Source organism: Taudactylus pleione, unplaced genomic scaffold (assembly GCF_031769625.1).
Source record: "Taudactylus pleione unplaced genomic scaffold, aTauple2 ptg000550l, whole genome shotgun sequence".
Lineage (NCBI taxonomy): Eukaryota > Metazoa > Chordata > Amphibia > Anura > Myobatrachidae > Taudactylus > Taudactylus pleione.
In genome coordinates, this window is record NW_028284952.1 from 67,501 (window position 1) to 80,471 (window position 12,971).

Consider the following 12,971-nt stretch of genomic DNA (forward strand, 5'->3'; position numbering starts at 1 on the left):
ACAGCCAATCCACACTGGACATGCCCCATCTCGTCTTATCTTGGTAGCTATGCAGTGTTGGGCATGGTCAGTATTTGGATGGGAGACCACCTGGGAAAACAAGGTGCAGTAGGAAATTTTATACTGCCATAACATTCTTTTCTATTACATTTTACATTTAATTTTTTCAACTTATCAATGAATTTACTTGTGTTAAGATGTAAAAGCGGTCTAAATTTAATGCTTTTGAGCACCTACAGCCAAACCACAGTGGACATGCCCAATCTCGTCTGATCTTGGAAGCTATGCAGTGTTGGGCCTGGTTAGTACTTGGATGGGAGACCACCTGGGAATACCAGGAGCTGTAGGAAATTTTATACTGCCATAACATTCTTTTCTATTACATTTTACATTTAATTTTTTCAACTTATCAATAAATTTACTTGAGTTAAGAAGTAAAAGAGGTCTAAAGTTAATGTTTTTGAGCACCTACAGCCAAACCACACTGGACATGCCCAATCTCGTCTGATCTTGGAAGCTATGCAGTGTTGGACCTGTTTAGTACTTGGATAGGAGACCACCTAGGAATCCCAGGTGCTGTAGGTAATTTTATACTGCCATAACATTCTTTTCTATTACATTTTAAATTTAATTTTTTCAACTTATCAATGAATTTACTTGAGTTAAGAAGTAATAGAGGTCTAAAGTTAATGTTTTTGAGCATCTACAGCCAAACCACACTGGACATGCCCAATCTCGTCTGATCTTGGAAGCTATGCAGTGTTGGGCCTAGTTAGTACTTGGATGGGAGACCACCTGGGAATACCAGGAGCTGTAGGTAATTTTATACTGCCATAACATTCTTTTCTATTACATTTTACATTTAATTTTTTCAACTTATCAATGAATTTACTTGAGTTAAGAAGTAAAAGAGGTCTAAAGTTAAAGTTTTTGGGCACCTACAGCCAAACCACACTGGACATGCCCAATCTTGTCTGATCTTGGAAGCTATGCAGTGTTGGACCTGGTTAGTACTTGGATGGGAGACCACCTAGGAATCCCAGGTGCTGTAGGTAATTTTATACTGCAATAACAGTCTTTTCTATTACATTTTACATTTAATTTTTTCAACTTATCAATGAATTTACTTGAGTTAAGAAGTAAAAGAGGTCTAAAGTTAAGGCTTTTAGCACCTACAGGCAAACCACACTGGACATGCCCAATCTCGTCTGATCTTGGAAGCTATGCAGTGTTGGGCCTGGTTAGTACTTGGATGGGAGACCACCTGGGAATACCAGGTGCTGTAGGTAATTTTATATAGCCATAACATTCTTTTCTATTACATTTTACATTACATTTTTTCAACTTAGCAATGAATTTACTTGAGTTAAGAAGTAAAAGAGGTCTAAAGTTAATATTTTTCAGCACCTAAAGCCAAACCACACTGGACATGGCCATTGTCGTTTGATCTTGGAAGCTATGCAGTGTTGGGCCTGGTTAGTACTTGGATGGGAGACCACCTGGGAATACCAGGTGCTGTAGGTAATTTTATACTGCCATAAAATTCTTTTCTATTACATTTTACATTTAATTTATTCAACTTATCAATGAATTTACTTGAGTTAAGAAGTAATAGAGGTCTAAAGTTAATGTTTTTGACCACCTACAGCCAATCCACACTGGACATGCCCAATCTCGTCTTATCTTGGAAGCTATGCAGTGTTGGGCGTGGTCCGTACTTGGATGGGAGACCACCTGGGAAAACCAGGTGCAGTAGGTAATTTTATACTGCCATAGCATTCTTTTCTATTACATTTTACATTTAATTTTTTCAACTTATCAATGAATTTACTTGAGTTAAGAAGTAATACAGGTCTAAAGTTAATGTTTTTGAGCACCTACAGCCAAACCACACTGGACATGCCCAATCTCGTCTGATCTTGGAAGCTATGCAGTGTTGGGACTGGTTAGTACTTGGATGGGAGACTACCTAGGAATCCCAGGTGCTGTAGGTAATTTTATACTGCCATAACCGTCTTTTCTATTACATTTTACATTTAATTTTTTCAACTTATCAATGAATTTACTTGAGTTAAGAAGTAATAGAGGTCTAAAGTTAATGCTTTTGAGCACCTACAGCCAAACCACACTGGACATGCCCAATCTCATCTGATCTTGGAAGCTATGCAGTGTTGGGACTGGTTTGTACTTGGATGGGAGACTACCTAGGAATCCCAGGTTCTGTAGGTAATTTTATACTTCCATAACATTCTTTTCTATTACATTTTACATTTCATTTTTCAACTTATCATTGAATTTACTTGAGTTAAGAAGTAAAAGAGGTCTAAAGTTAATGTTTTTGAGCACCTACTGCCAAACCACACTGGACATGCCCAATCTCGTCTGAACTTGGAAGCTATGCAGTGTTGGGCCTGGTTAGTACTTGCATGGGAGACCACCAGGGATTACCAGGTACTGTAGGTAATTTTATACTGCCATAACATTCTTTTCTATTACATTTTACATTTAATTTTTTCAACTTATCAATGAATTTACTTGAGTTAAGAAGTAATAGAGGTCTAAAGTTAATGTTTTTGAGCACCTACAGCCAAACCACACTGGACATGCCCAATCTCGTCTGATCTTGGAAGCTATGCAGTGTTGGGCCTGGTTAGTACTTGGATGGGAGACCACCTGGGAATACCAGGTGCTGTAAGTAATTTTATGCAGCCATAACATTCTTTTCTATTACATTTTAAATTTAATTTTTTCAACTTATCAATGAATTTACTTGAGTTAAGAAGTAATAGAGGTCTAAAGTTAATGTTTTTGAGCATCTACAGCCAAACCACACTGGACATGCCCTATCTCGTCTGATCTTGGAAGCTATGCAGTGTTGGGCCTGGTTAGTACTTGGATGGGAGGCCACCTGGGAATACCAGGAGCTGTAGGTAATTTTATACTGCCATAACATTCTTTTCTATTACATTCTACATTTAATTTTTTCAACTTATCAATGAATTTACTTGTGTTAAGAAGTAAAAGAGGTCTAAAGTTATTACTTTTGAGCACCTACAGCCAATCCACACTGGACATGCCCCATCTCGTCTTATCTTGGTAGCTATGCAGTGTTGGGCATGGTCAGTATTTGGATGGGAGACCACCTGGGAAAACCAGGTGCAGTAGGAAATTTTATACTGCCATAACATTCTTTTCTATTACATTTTACATTTAATTTTTTCAACTTATCAATGAATTTACTTGTGTTAAGAAGTAAAAGCGGTCTAAATTTAATGCTTTTGAGCACCTACAGCCAAACCACAGTGGACATGCCCAATCTTGTCTCATCTTGGAAGCTATGCAGTGTTGGGCCTGGTTAGTACTTGGATGGGAGACCACCTGGGAATACCAGGAGCTGTAGGTAATTTTATACTGCCATAACATTCTTTTCTATTACATTTTACATTTAATTTTTTCAACTTATCAATGAATTTACTTGAGTTAAGAAGTAATAGAGGTCTAAATGTAATTCTTTTGAGCACCTACAGCCAAACCACACTGGACATGCCCAATCTCGTCCGATCTTGGAAGCTATGCAGTGTTGGGTCTCGTTTGTACTTGGATGGGAGACCACCTGGGAATACCAGGTGCTGTAGGTAATTTTAGACACCCAAAACATTCTATTCTATTACATTTTACATTTCATTTTTTCAACTTATCAATGAATTTTCTTGAGTTAAGAAGTAAAAGAGGTCTAAAGTTAATGTTTTTGGGCACCTACAGCCAAACCACACTGGACATGCCCAATCTCGTCTGATCTTGGAAGCTATGCAGTGTTGGACCTGGTTAGTACTTGGATGGGAGACCACCTAGGAATCCCAGGTGCTGTAGGTAATTTTATACTGCAATAACAGTCTTTTCTATTACATTTTACATTTAATTTTTTCAACTTATCAATGAATTTACTTGAGTTAAGAAGTAAAAGAGGTCTAAAGTTAAGGCTTTTAGCACCTACAGGCAAACCACACTGGACATGCCCAATCTCGTCTGATCTTGGAAGCTATGCAGTGTTGGGCCTCGTTAGTACTTGGATGGGAGACCACCTGGGAATACCAGGTGCTGTAGGTAATTTTATACTTCCATAACATTCTTTTCTATTACATTTTACATTTCATTTTTCAACTTATCATTGAATTTACTTGAGTTAAGAAGTAAAAGAGGTCTAAAGTTAATGTTTTTGAGCACCTACTGCCAAACCACACTGGACATGCCCAATCTCGTCTGAACTTGGAAGCTATGCAGTGTTGGGCCTGGTTAGTACTTGCATGGGAGACCACCAGGGATTACCAGGTACTGTAGGTAATTTTATACTGCCATAACATTCTTTTCTATTACATTTTACATTTAATTTTTTCAACTTATCAATGAATTTACTTGAGATAAGAAGTAATAGAGGTCTAAAGTTAATGCTTTTGAGCACCTACAGCCAAACCACACTGGACATGCCCAATCTCGTCTGATCTTGGAAGCTATGCAGTGTTGGGCCTGGTTAGTACTTGGATGGGAGACCACCTGGGAATACCAGGTGCTGTAAGTAATTTTATGCAGCCATAACATTCTTTTCTATTACATTTTAAATTTAATTTTTTCAACTTATCAATGAATTTACTTGAGTTAAGAAGTAATAGAGGTCTAAAGTTAATGTTTTTGAGCATCTACAGCCAAACCACACTGGACATGCCCTATCTCGTCTGATCTTGGAAACTATGCAGTGTTGGGCCTGGTTAGTACTTGGATGGGAGACCACCTGGGAATACCAGGAGCTGTAGGTAATTTTATACTGCCATAACATTCTTTTCTATTACATTTTACATTTAATTTTTTCAACTTATCAATGAATTTACTTGTGTTAAGAAGTAAAAGAGGTCTAAAGTTATTACTTTTGAGCACCTACAGCCAATCCACACTGGACATGCCCCATCTCGTCTTATCTTGGTAGCTATGCAGTGTTGGGCATGGTCAGTATTTGGATGGGAGACCACCTGGGAAAACCAGGTGCAGTAGGAAATTTTATACTGCCATAACATTCTTTTCTATTACATTTTACATTTAATTTTTTCAACTTATCAATGAATTTACTTGTGTTAAGAAGTAAAAGCGGTCTAAATTTAATGCTTTTGAGCACCTACAGCCAAACCACAGTGGACATGCCCAATCTTGTCTCATCTTGGAAGCTATGCAGTTTTGGGCCTGGTTAGTACTTGGATGGGAGACCACCTGGGAATACCAGGAGCTGTAGGTAATTTTATACTGCCATAACATTCTTTTCTATTACATTTTACATTTAATTTTTTCAACTTATCAATGAATTTACTTGAGTTAAGAAGTAATAGAGGTCTAAATGTAATTCTTTTGAGCACCTACAGCCAAACCACACTGGACATGCCCAATCTCGTCCGATCTTGGAAGCTATGCAGTGTTGGGTCTCGTTTGTACTTGGATGGGAGACCACCTGGGAATACCAGGTGCTGTAGGTAATTTTAGACACCCAAAACATTCTATTCTATTACATTTTACATTTCATTTTTTCAACTTATCAATGAATTTTCTTGAGTTAAGAAGTAAAAGAGGTCTAAAGTTAATGTTTTTGGGCACCTACAGCCAAACCACACTGGACATGCCCAATCTCGTCTGATCTTGGAAGCTATGCAGTGTTGGACCTGGTTAGTACTTGGATGGGAGACCACCTAGGAATCCCAGGTGCTGTAGGTAATTTTATACTGCAATAACAGTCTTTTCTATTACATTTTACATTTAATTTTTTCAACTTATCAATGAATTTACTTGAGTTAAGAAGTAAAAGAGGTCTAAAGTTAAGGCTTTTAGCACCTACAGGCAAACCACACTGGACATGCCCAATCTCGTCTGATCTTGGAAGCTATGCAGTGTTGGGCCTCGTTAGTACTTGGATGGGAGACCACCTGGGAATACCAGGTGCTGTAGGTAATTTTATATAGCCATAACATTCTTTTCTATTACATTTTACATTACATTTTTTCAACTTAGCAATGAATTTACTTGAGTTAAGAAGTAAAAGAGGTCTAAAGTTAATATCTTTCAGCACCTATAGCCAAACCACACTGGACATGGCCAATGTCGTTTGATCTTGGAAGCTATGCATTGTTGGGCATGGTCAGTACTTGGATGGGAGACCACCTGGGAATACCAGGTGCTGTAGGTAATTTTATACTGCCATAACATTCTTTTCTATTACATTTTACATTTAATTTTTTCAACTTATCAATGAATTTACTTGAGTTAAGAAGTAATAGAGGTCTAAAGTTAATGTTTTTGACCACCTACAGCCAATCCACACTGGACATGCCCAATCTCGTCTTATCTTGGAAGCTATGCAGTGTTGGGCGTGGTCCATACTTGGATGGGAGACCACCTGGGAAAACCAGGTGCAGTAGGTAAGTTTATACTGCCATAGCATTCTTTAATATTACATTTTACATTTAATTTTTTCAACTTATCAATGAATTTACTTGAGTTAAGAAGTAATACAGGTCTAAAGTTAATGTTTTTGAGCACCTACAGCCAAACCACACTGGACATGCCCAATCTCGTCTGATCTTGGAAGGTATGCAGTGTTGGGACTGGTTTCTACTTGGATGGGAGACTACCTAGGAATCCCAGGTTCTGTAGGTAATTTTATACTGCCATAAGATTCTTTTCTATTACATTTTACATTTAATTTTTTCAACTTATCAATGAATTTACTTGAGTAAAGAAGTAAAAGAGGTCTAAAGTTAATGTTTTTGAGCACCTACAGCCAAAGCACACTGGACATGCCCAATCTCATCTGATCTTAGAAGCTATGCAGTGTTGGGCCTGGTTAGTACTTGGATGGGAGACCACCTAGGAATCAAAGGTGCTGTAGGTAATTTTATACTGCCATAACAGTCTATTACATTTTACATTTAAATTTTTCAACTTATCAATGAATTTCCTTGAGTTAAGAAGTAATAGAGGTCTAAAGTTAATATTTTTCAGCACCTATAGCCAAACCACACTGGACATGGCCAATGTCGTCTGATCTTGGAAGCTATGCAGTGTTGGGCATGGTTAGTACTTGGATGGGAATCCACCTGGGAATACCAGGTGCTGTAGGTAATTTTATACTGCCATAACATTCTTTTCTATTACATTTTACATTTTATTTTTTTCTACTTATCATTGAATTTACTTGAGTTAAGAAGTAATAGAGGTCTAAAGTTAATATTTTTGAGAAACTACAGCCAAACCACACTGGACATGTCCAATCTCATCGGATCTCGGAAGCTATGCAGTGTAGGGCCTGGTTAGTACTTGGATGGGAGACCACCTAGGAGTACCAGGTGCTATAGGTAATTTTATACTGCCATAACAGTCTTTTCTATTTCATTTTACATTTAATTTTTTCAAATTATCAATGAATTTACTTGAGTAAAGAAGTAAAAGACGTTAAAAGTTAATATTTTTGAGCACCTACAGCCAAACCACACTGGACATGCCCAATCTCATCTGATCTTGGAAGCTATGCAGTGTTGGGACTGGTTTGTACTTTGATGGGAGACTACCTAGGAATCCCAGGTGCTGTAGGTAATTTTATACTGCCATAACCGTCTTTTCTATTACATTTTACATTTAATTTTTTCAACTTATCAATGAATTTACTTGAGTTAAGAAGTAATAGATGTCTAAAGTTAATGCTTTTGAGCACCTACAGCCAAACCACACTGGACATGCCCAATCTTGTCTGATCTTGGAAGCTATGCAGTGTTGGGCCTGGTTAGGACTTGGATGGGAGACCACCTGGGAATACCAGGAGCTGTAGGTAATTTTATACTGCCATAACATTCTTTTCTATTACATTTTACATTTAATTTTTTCAACTTATCAATGAATTTACTTGAGTTAAGAAGTAAATAGGTCTAAAGTTAATGTTTTTGGGCACCTACAGCCAAACCACACTGGACATGCCCAATCTCGTCTGATCTTGGAAGCTATGCAGTGTTGGACCTGGTTAGTACTTGGATGGGAGACCACCTAGGAATCCCAGGTGCTGTAGGTAATTTTATACTGCAATAACAGTCTTTTCTATTACATTTTACATTTAATTTTTTCAACTTATCAATGAATTTACTTGAGTTAAGAAGTAAAAGAGGTCTAAAGTTAAGGCTTTTAGCACCTACAGGCAAACCACACTGGACATGCCCAATCTCGTCTGATCTTGGAAGCTATGCAGTGTTGGGCCTGGTTAGTACTTGGATGGGAGACCACCTGGGAATACCAGGTGCTGTAGGTAATTTTATATAGCCATAACATTCTTTTCTATTACATTTTACATTACATTTTTTCAACTTAGCAATGAATTTACTTGAGTTAAGAAGTAAAAGAGGTCTAAAGTTAATATTTTTCAGCACCTGTAGCCAAACCACACTGGACATGGCCATTGTCGTTTGATCTTGGAAGCTATGCAGTGTTGGGCATGGTCAGTACTTGGATGGGAGACCACCTGGGAATACCAGGTGCTGTAGGTAATTTTATACTGCCATAACATTCTTTTCTATTACATTTTACATTTAATTTTTTCAACTTATCAATGAATTTACTTGAGTTAAGAAGTAATAGAGGTCTAAAGTTAATGTTTTTGACCACCTACAGCCAATCCACACTGGACATGCCCAATCTCGTCTTATCTTGGAAGCTATGCAGTGTTTGGCGTGGTCCGTACTTGGATGGGAGACCACCTGGGAAAACCAGGTGCAGTAGGTAATTTTATACTGCCATAGCATTCTTTTCTATTACATTTTACATTTAATTTTTTCAACTTATCAATGAATTTACTTGAGTTAAGAAGTAATACAGGTCTAAAGTTAATGTTTTTGAGCACCTACAGCCAAACCGCACTGGACATGCCCTATCTCGTCTGATCTTGGAAGCTATGCAGTGTTGGGACTGGTTTCTACTTGGATGGGAGACTACCTAGGAATCCCAGGTTCTGTAGGTAATTTTATACTGCCATAAGATTCTTTTCTATTACATTTTACATGTAATTTTTTTCAACTTATCAATGAATTTACTTGAGTAAAGAAGTAAAAGAGGTCTAAAGTTAATGTTTTTGAGCACCTACAGCCAAACCACACTGGACATGCCCAATCTCATCTGATCTTGGAAGCTATGCAGTGTTGGGCCTGGTTAGTACTTGGATGGGAGACCACCTAGGAATCCCAGGTGCTGTAGGTAATTTTATACTGCCATAACAGTCTATTACATTTTACATTTAATTTTTTCAACTTATCAATGAATTTCCTTGAGTTAAGAAGTAATAGAGGTATAAAGTTAATATTTTTCAGCACCTATAGCCAAACCACACTGGACATGGCCAATGTCGTCTGATCTTGGAAGCTATGCAGTGTTGGGCATGGTTAGTACTTGAATGGGAATCCACCTGGGAATACCAAGTGCTGTAGGTAATTTTATACTGCGATAACATTCTTTTCTATTACATTTTACATTTTATTTTTTTCCACTTATCATTGAATTTACTTGAGTTAAGAAGTAATAAAGGTCTAAAGTTAATATTTTTGAGAAGCTACAGCCAAACCACACTGGACATGTCCAATCTCATCGGATCTTGGAAGCTATGCAGTGTAGGGCCTGGTTAGTACTTGGATGGGAGACCACCTAGGAATACCAGGTGCTATAGGTAATTTTATACTGACATAACAGTCTTTTCTATTTCATTTTACATTTAATTTTTTCAAATTATCAATGAATTTACTTGAGTAAAGTAGTAAAAGACGTTAAAAGTTAATATTTTTGAGCACCTACAGCCAAACCACACTGGACATGCCCAATCTCATCTGATCTTGGAAGCTATGCAGTGTTGGGACTGGTTAGTACTTGGATGGGAGACTACCGAGGAATCCCAGGTGCTGTAGGTAATTTTATACTGCCATAACCGTCTTTTCTATTACATTTTACATTTAATTTTTTCAACTTATCAATGAATTTACTTGAGTTAAGAAATAATAGAGGTCTAAAGTTAATGCTTTTGAGCACCTACAGCCAAACCACACTGGACATGCCCTATCTCGTCTGATCTTGGAAGCTATGCAGTGTTGGGACTGGTTTTGTACTTGGATGGGAGACTACCTAGGAATCCCAGGTTCTGTAGGTCATTTTATACTTCCATAACATTCTTTTCTATTACATTTTACATTTCATTTTTCAACTTATCATTGAATTTACTTGAGTTAAGAAGTAAAAGAGGTCTAAAGTTAATGTTTTTGAGCACCTACTGCCAAACCACACTGGACATGCCCAATCTCGTCTGAACTTGGAAGCTATGCAGTGTTGGGCCTGGTTATTACTTGTATGGGAGACTACCAGGTACTGTAGGTAATTTTATACTGCCATAACATTCTTTTCTATTACATTTTACATTTAATTTTTTCAACTTATCAATGAATTTACTTGAGTTAAGAAGTAATAGAGGTCTAAAGTTAATGTTTTTGAGCACCTACAGCCAAACCACACTGGACATGCCCACTCTCGTCTGATCTTGGAAGCTATGCAGTGTTGGTCATGGGTAGTACTTGGATGGGAGACAACCTGGGAATACCAGGTGCTGTAAGTAATTTTATGCAGCCATAACATTCTTTTCTATTACATTTTAAATTTAATTTTTTCAACTTATCAATGATTTTACTTGAGTTAAGAAGTAATAGAGGTCTAAAGTTAATGTTTTTGAGCATCTACAGCCAAACCACACTGGACATGCCCAATCTCGTCTGATCTTGGAAGCTATGCAGTGTTGGGCCTGGTTAGTACTTGGATGGGAGACCACCTGGGAATACCAGGAGCTGTAGGTAATTTTATACTGCCATAACATTCTTTTCTATTACATTTTACATTTAATTTTTCAACTTATCATTGAATTTACTTGAGTTAAGAAGTAAAAGAGGTCTAAAGTTATTACTTTTGAGCACCTACAGCCAATCCACACTGGACATGCCCCATCTTGTCTTATCTTGGTAGCTATGCAGTGTTGGGCATGGTCAGTATTTGGATGGGAGACCACCTGTGAAAACCAGGTGCAGTAGGAAATTTTATACTGCCATAACATTCTTTTCTATTACATTTTACATTTAATTTTTTCAACTTATCAATGAATTTACTTGTGTTAAGAAGTAAAAGCGGTCTAAATTTAACGCTTTTGAGCACCTACAGCCAAACCACAGTGGACATGCCCAATCTCGTCTGATCTTGGAAGCTATGCAGTGTTGGGCCTGGTTAGTACTTGGATGGGAGACCACCTGGGAATACCAGAAGCTGTAGGTAATTTTATACTGCCATAACATTCTTTTCTATTACATTTTACATTTAATTTTTTCAACTTATCAATTAATTTACTTGAGTTAAGAAGTAATAGAGGTCTAAATGTAATGCTTTTGAGCACCTACAGCCAAACCACACTGGACATGCCCAATCTCGTCCGATCTTGGAAGCTATGCAGTGTTGGGCCTCGTTTGTACTTGGATGGGAGACCACCTGGGAATACCAGGTGCTGTAGGTAATTTTAGACACCCAAAACATTCTATTCTATTACATTTTACATTTCATTTTTTCAACTTATCAATGAATTTTCTTGAGTTAAGAAGTAAAAGAGGTCTAAAGTTAATGTTTTTGGGCACCTACAGCCAAACCACACTGGACATGCCCAATCTCGTCTGATCTTGGAAGCTATGCAGTGTTGGACCTGGTTAGTACTTGGATGGGAGACCACCTAGGAATCCCAGGTGCTGTAGGTAATTTTATACTGCAATAACAGTCTTTTCTATTACATTTTACATTTAATTTTTTCAACTTATCAATGAATTTACTTGAGTTAAGAAGTAAAAGAGGTCTAAAGTTAAGGCTTTTAGCACCTACAGGCAAACCACACTGGACATGCCCAATCTCGTCTGATCTTGGAAGCTATGCAGTGTTGGGCCTTGTTAGTACTTGGATGGGAGACCACCTGGGAATACCAGGTGCTGTAGGTAATTTTATACTTCCATAACATTCTTTTCTATTACATTTTACATTTCATTTTTCAACTTATCATTGAATTTACTTGAGTTAAGAAGTAAAAGAGGTCTAAAGTTAATGTTTTTGAGCACCTACTGCCAAACCACACTGGACATGCCCAATCTCGTCTGAACTTGGAAGCTATGCAGTGTTGGGCCTGGTTAGTACTTGCATGGGAGACCACCAGGGATTACCAGGTACTGTAGGTAATTTTATACTGCCATAACATTCTTTTCTATTACATTTTACATTTAATTTTTTCAACTTATCAATGAATTTACTTGAGATAAGAAGTAATAGAGGTCTAAAGTTAATGTTTTTGAGCACCTACAGCCAAACCACACTGGACATGCCCAATCTCGTCTGATCTTGGAAGCTATGCAGTGTTGGGCCTGGTTAGTACTTGGATGGGAGACCACCTGGGAATACCAGGAGCTGTAAGTAATTTTATGCAGCCATAACATTCTTTTCTATTACATTTTAAATTTAATTTTTTCAACTTATCAATGAATTTACTTGAGTTAAGAAGTAATAGAGGTTTAAAGTTAATGTTTTTGAGCATCTACAGCCAAACCACACTGGACATGCCCTATCTCGTCTGATCTTGGAAGCTATGCAGTGTTGGGCCTGGTTAGTACTTGGATGGGAGACCACCTGGGAATACCAGGAGCTGTAGGTAATTTTATACTGCCATAACATTCTTTTCTATTACATTTTACATTTAATTTTTTCAACTTATCAATGAATTTACTTGTGTTAAGAAGTAAAAGAGGTCTAAAGTTATTACTTTTGAGCACCTACAGCCAATCCACACTGGACATGCCCCATCTCTTCTTATCTTGGTAGCTATGCAGTGTTGGGCATGGTCAGTA

At 37.5% G+C, this 12,971-nt stretch overlaps 44 pseudogenes; all 44 read left to right on the forward strand.

The window, feature by feature from the left end:
- The first annotated feature begins 231 nt into the window (after positions 1-231).
- On the forward strand, positions 232-350 carry LOC148483384 (5S ribosomal RNA; annotated as a pseudogene).
- Positions 351-466: 116 nt separating this feature from the next.
- Positions 467-585, forward strand: LOC148483385 (5S ribosomal RNA; annotated as a pseudogene).
- Positions 586-701: 116 nt separating this feature from the next.
- Positions 702-820, forward strand: LOC148483386 (5S ribosomal RNA; annotated as a pseudogene).
- Positions 821-936: 116 nt separating this feature from the next.
- LOC148483387 (5S ribosomal RNA) lies at positions 937-1,055 on the forward strand (annotated as a pseudogene).
- Positions 1,056-1,170: 115 nt separating this feature from the next.
- Positions 1,171-1,289, forward strand: LOC148483388 (5S ribosomal RNA; annotated as a pseudogene).
- Positions 1,290-1,405: 116 nt separating this feature from the next.
- LOC148483389 (5S ribosomal RNA) lies at positions 1,406-1,524 on the forward strand (annotated as a pseudogene).
- A 116-nt stretch (positions 1,525-1,640) lies between these two features.
- On the forward strand, positions 1,641-1,759 carry LOC148483390 (5S ribosomal RNA; annotated as a pseudogene).
- Positions 1,760-1,875: 116 nt separating this feature from the next.
- LOC148483391 (5S ribosomal RNA) lies at positions 1,876-1,994 on the forward strand (annotated as a pseudogene).
- A 116-nt stretch (positions 1,995-2,110) lies between these two features.
- Positions 2,111-2,229, forward strand: LOC148483392 (5S ribosomal RNA; annotated as a pseudogene).
- A 115-nt stretch (positions 2,230-2,344) lies between these two features.
- LOC148483393 (5S ribosomal RNA) lies at positions 2,345-2,463 on the forward strand (annotated as a pseudogene).
- A 116-nt stretch (positions 2,464-2,579) lies between these two features.
- On the forward strand, positions 2,580-2,698 carry LOC148483394 (5S ribosomal RNA; annotated as a pseudogene).
- A 116-nt stretch (positions 2,699-2,814) lies between these two features.
- On the forward strand, positions 2,815-2,933 carry LOC148483395 (5S ribosomal RNA; annotated as a pseudogene).
- A 351-nt stretch (positions 2,934-3,284) lies between these two features.
- On the forward strand, positions 3,285-3,403 carry LOC148483396 (5S ribosomal RNA; annotated as a pseudogene).
- A 116-nt stretch (positions 3,404-3,519) lies between these two features.
- LOC148483397 (5S ribosomal RNA) lies at positions 3,520-3,638 on the forward strand (annotated as a pseudogene).
- A 116-nt stretch (positions 3,639-3,754) lies between these two features.
- Positions 3,755-3,873, forward strand: LOC148483398 (5S ribosomal RNA; annotated as a pseudogene).
- Positions 3,874-3,988: 115 nt separating this feature from the next.
- Positions 3,989-4,107, forward strand: LOC148483399 (5S ribosomal RNA; annotated as a pseudogene).
- Positions 4,108-4,222: 115 nt separating this feature from the next.
- Positions 4,223-4,341, forward strand: LOC148483400 (5S ribosomal RNA; annotated as a pseudogene).
- A 116-nt stretch (positions 4,342-4,457) lies between these two features.
- Positions 4,458-4,576, forward strand: LOC148483401 (5S ribosomal RNA; annotated as a pseudogene).
- A 116-nt stretch (positions 4,577-4,692) lies between these two features.
- On the forward strand, positions 4,693-4,811 carry LOC148483402 (5S ribosomal RNA; annotated as a pseudogene).
- Positions 4,812-5,162: 351 nt separating this feature from the next.
- LOC148483403 (5S ribosomal RNA) lies at positions 5,163-5,281 on the forward strand (annotated as a pseudogene).
- Positions 5,282-5,397: 116 nt separating this feature from the next.
- Positions 5,398-5,516, forward strand: LOC148483404 (5S ribosomal RNA; annotated as a pseudogene).
- Positions 5,517-5,632: 116 nt separating this feature from the next.
- On the forward strand, positions 5,633-5,751 carry LOC148483405 (5S ribosomal RNA; annotated as a pseudogene).
- A 115-nt stretch (positions 5,752-5,866) lies between these two features.
- LOC148483406 (5S ribosomal RNA) lies at positions 5,867-5,985 on the forward strand (annotated as a pseudogene).
- Positions 5,986-6,101: 116 nt separating this feature from the next.
- On the forward strand, positions 6,102-6,220 carry LOC148483407 (5S ribosomal RNA; annotated as a pseudogene).
- Positions 6,221-6,806: 586 nt separating this feature from the next.
- LOC148483408 (5S ribosomal RNA) lies at positions 6,807-6,925 on the forward strand (annotated as a pseudogene).
- Positions 6,926-7,036: 111 nt separating this feature from the next.
- LOC148483409 (5S ribosomal RNA) lies at positions 7,037-7,155 on the forward strand (annotated as a pseudogene).
- A 117-nt stretch (positions 7,156-7,272) lies between these two features.
- LOC148483410 (5S ribosomal RNA) lies at positions 7,273-7,391 on the forward strand (annotated as a pseudogene).
- A 116-nt stretch (positions 7,392-7,507) lies between these two features.
- LOC148483411 (5S ribosomal RNA) lies at positions 7,508-7,626 on the forward strand (annotated as a pseudogene).
- Positions 7,627-7,742: 116 nt separating this feature from the next.
- On the forward strand, positions 7,743-7,861 carry LOC148483412 (5S ribosomal RNA; annotated as a pseudogene).
- Positions 7,862-7,976: 115 nt separating this feature from the next.
- On the forward strand, positions 7,977-8,095 carry LOC148483413 (5S ribosomal RNA; annotated as a pseudogene).
- A 115-nt stretch (positions 8,096-8,210) lies between these two features.
- Positions 8,211-8,329, forward strand: LOC148483414 (5S ribosomal RNA; annotated as a pseudogene).
- Positions 8,330-9,151: 822 nt separating this feature from the next.
- Positions 9,152-9,270, forward strand: LOC148483415 (5S ribosomal RNA; annotated as a pseudogene).
- A 111-nt stretch (positions 9,271-9,381) lies between these two features.
- Positions 9,382-9,500, forward strand: LOC148483416 (5S ribosomal RNA; annotated as a pseudogene).
- Positions 9,501-9,617: 117 nt separating this feature from the next.
- Positions 9,618-9,736, forward strand: LOC148483417 (5S ribosomal RNA; annotated as a pseudogene).
- Positions 9,737-9,852: 116 nt separating this feature from the next.
- LOC148483418 (5S ribosomal RNA) lies at positions 9,853-9,971 on the forward strand (annotated as a pseudogene).
- Positions 9,972-10,547: 576 nt separating this feature from the next.
- LOC148483419 (5S ribosomal RNA) lies at positions 10,548-10,666 on the forward strand (annotated as a pseudogene).
- A 116-nt stretch (positions 10,667-10,782) lies between these two features.
- LOC148483420 (5S ribosomal RNA) lies at positions 10,783-10,901 on the forward strand (annotated as a pseudogene).
- A 350-nt stretch (positions 10,902-11,251) lies between these two features.
- Positions 11,252-11,370, forward strand: LOC148483421 (5S ribosomal RNA; annotated as a pseudogene).
- Positions 11,371-11,486: 116 nt separating this feature from the next.
- Positions 11,487-11,605, forward strand: LOC148483422 (5S ribosomal RNA; annotated as a pseudogene).
- Positions 11,606-11,721: 116 nt separating this feature from the next.
- On the forward strand, positions 11,722-11,840 carry LOC148483423 (5S ribosomal RNA; annotated as a pseudogene).
- A 115-nt stretch (positions 11,841-11,955) lies between these two features.
- On the forward strand, positions 11,956-12,074 carry LOC148483424 (5S ribosomal RNA; annotated as a pseudogene).
- Positions 12,075-12,189: 115 nt separating this feature from the next.
- On the forward strand, positions 12,190-12,308 carry LOC148483425 (5S ribosomal RNA; annotated as a pseudogene).
- A 116-nt stretch (positions 12,309-12,424) lies between these two features.
- On the forward strand, positions 12,425-12,543 carry LOC148483426 (5S ribosomal RNA; annotated as a pseudogene).
- Positions 12,544-12,659: 116 nt separating this feature from the next.
- LOC148483427 (5S ribosomal RNA) lies at positions 12,660-12,778 on the forward strand (annotated as a pseudogene).
- The last annotated feature ends 193 nt before the right edge of the window (positions 12,779-12,971 follow it).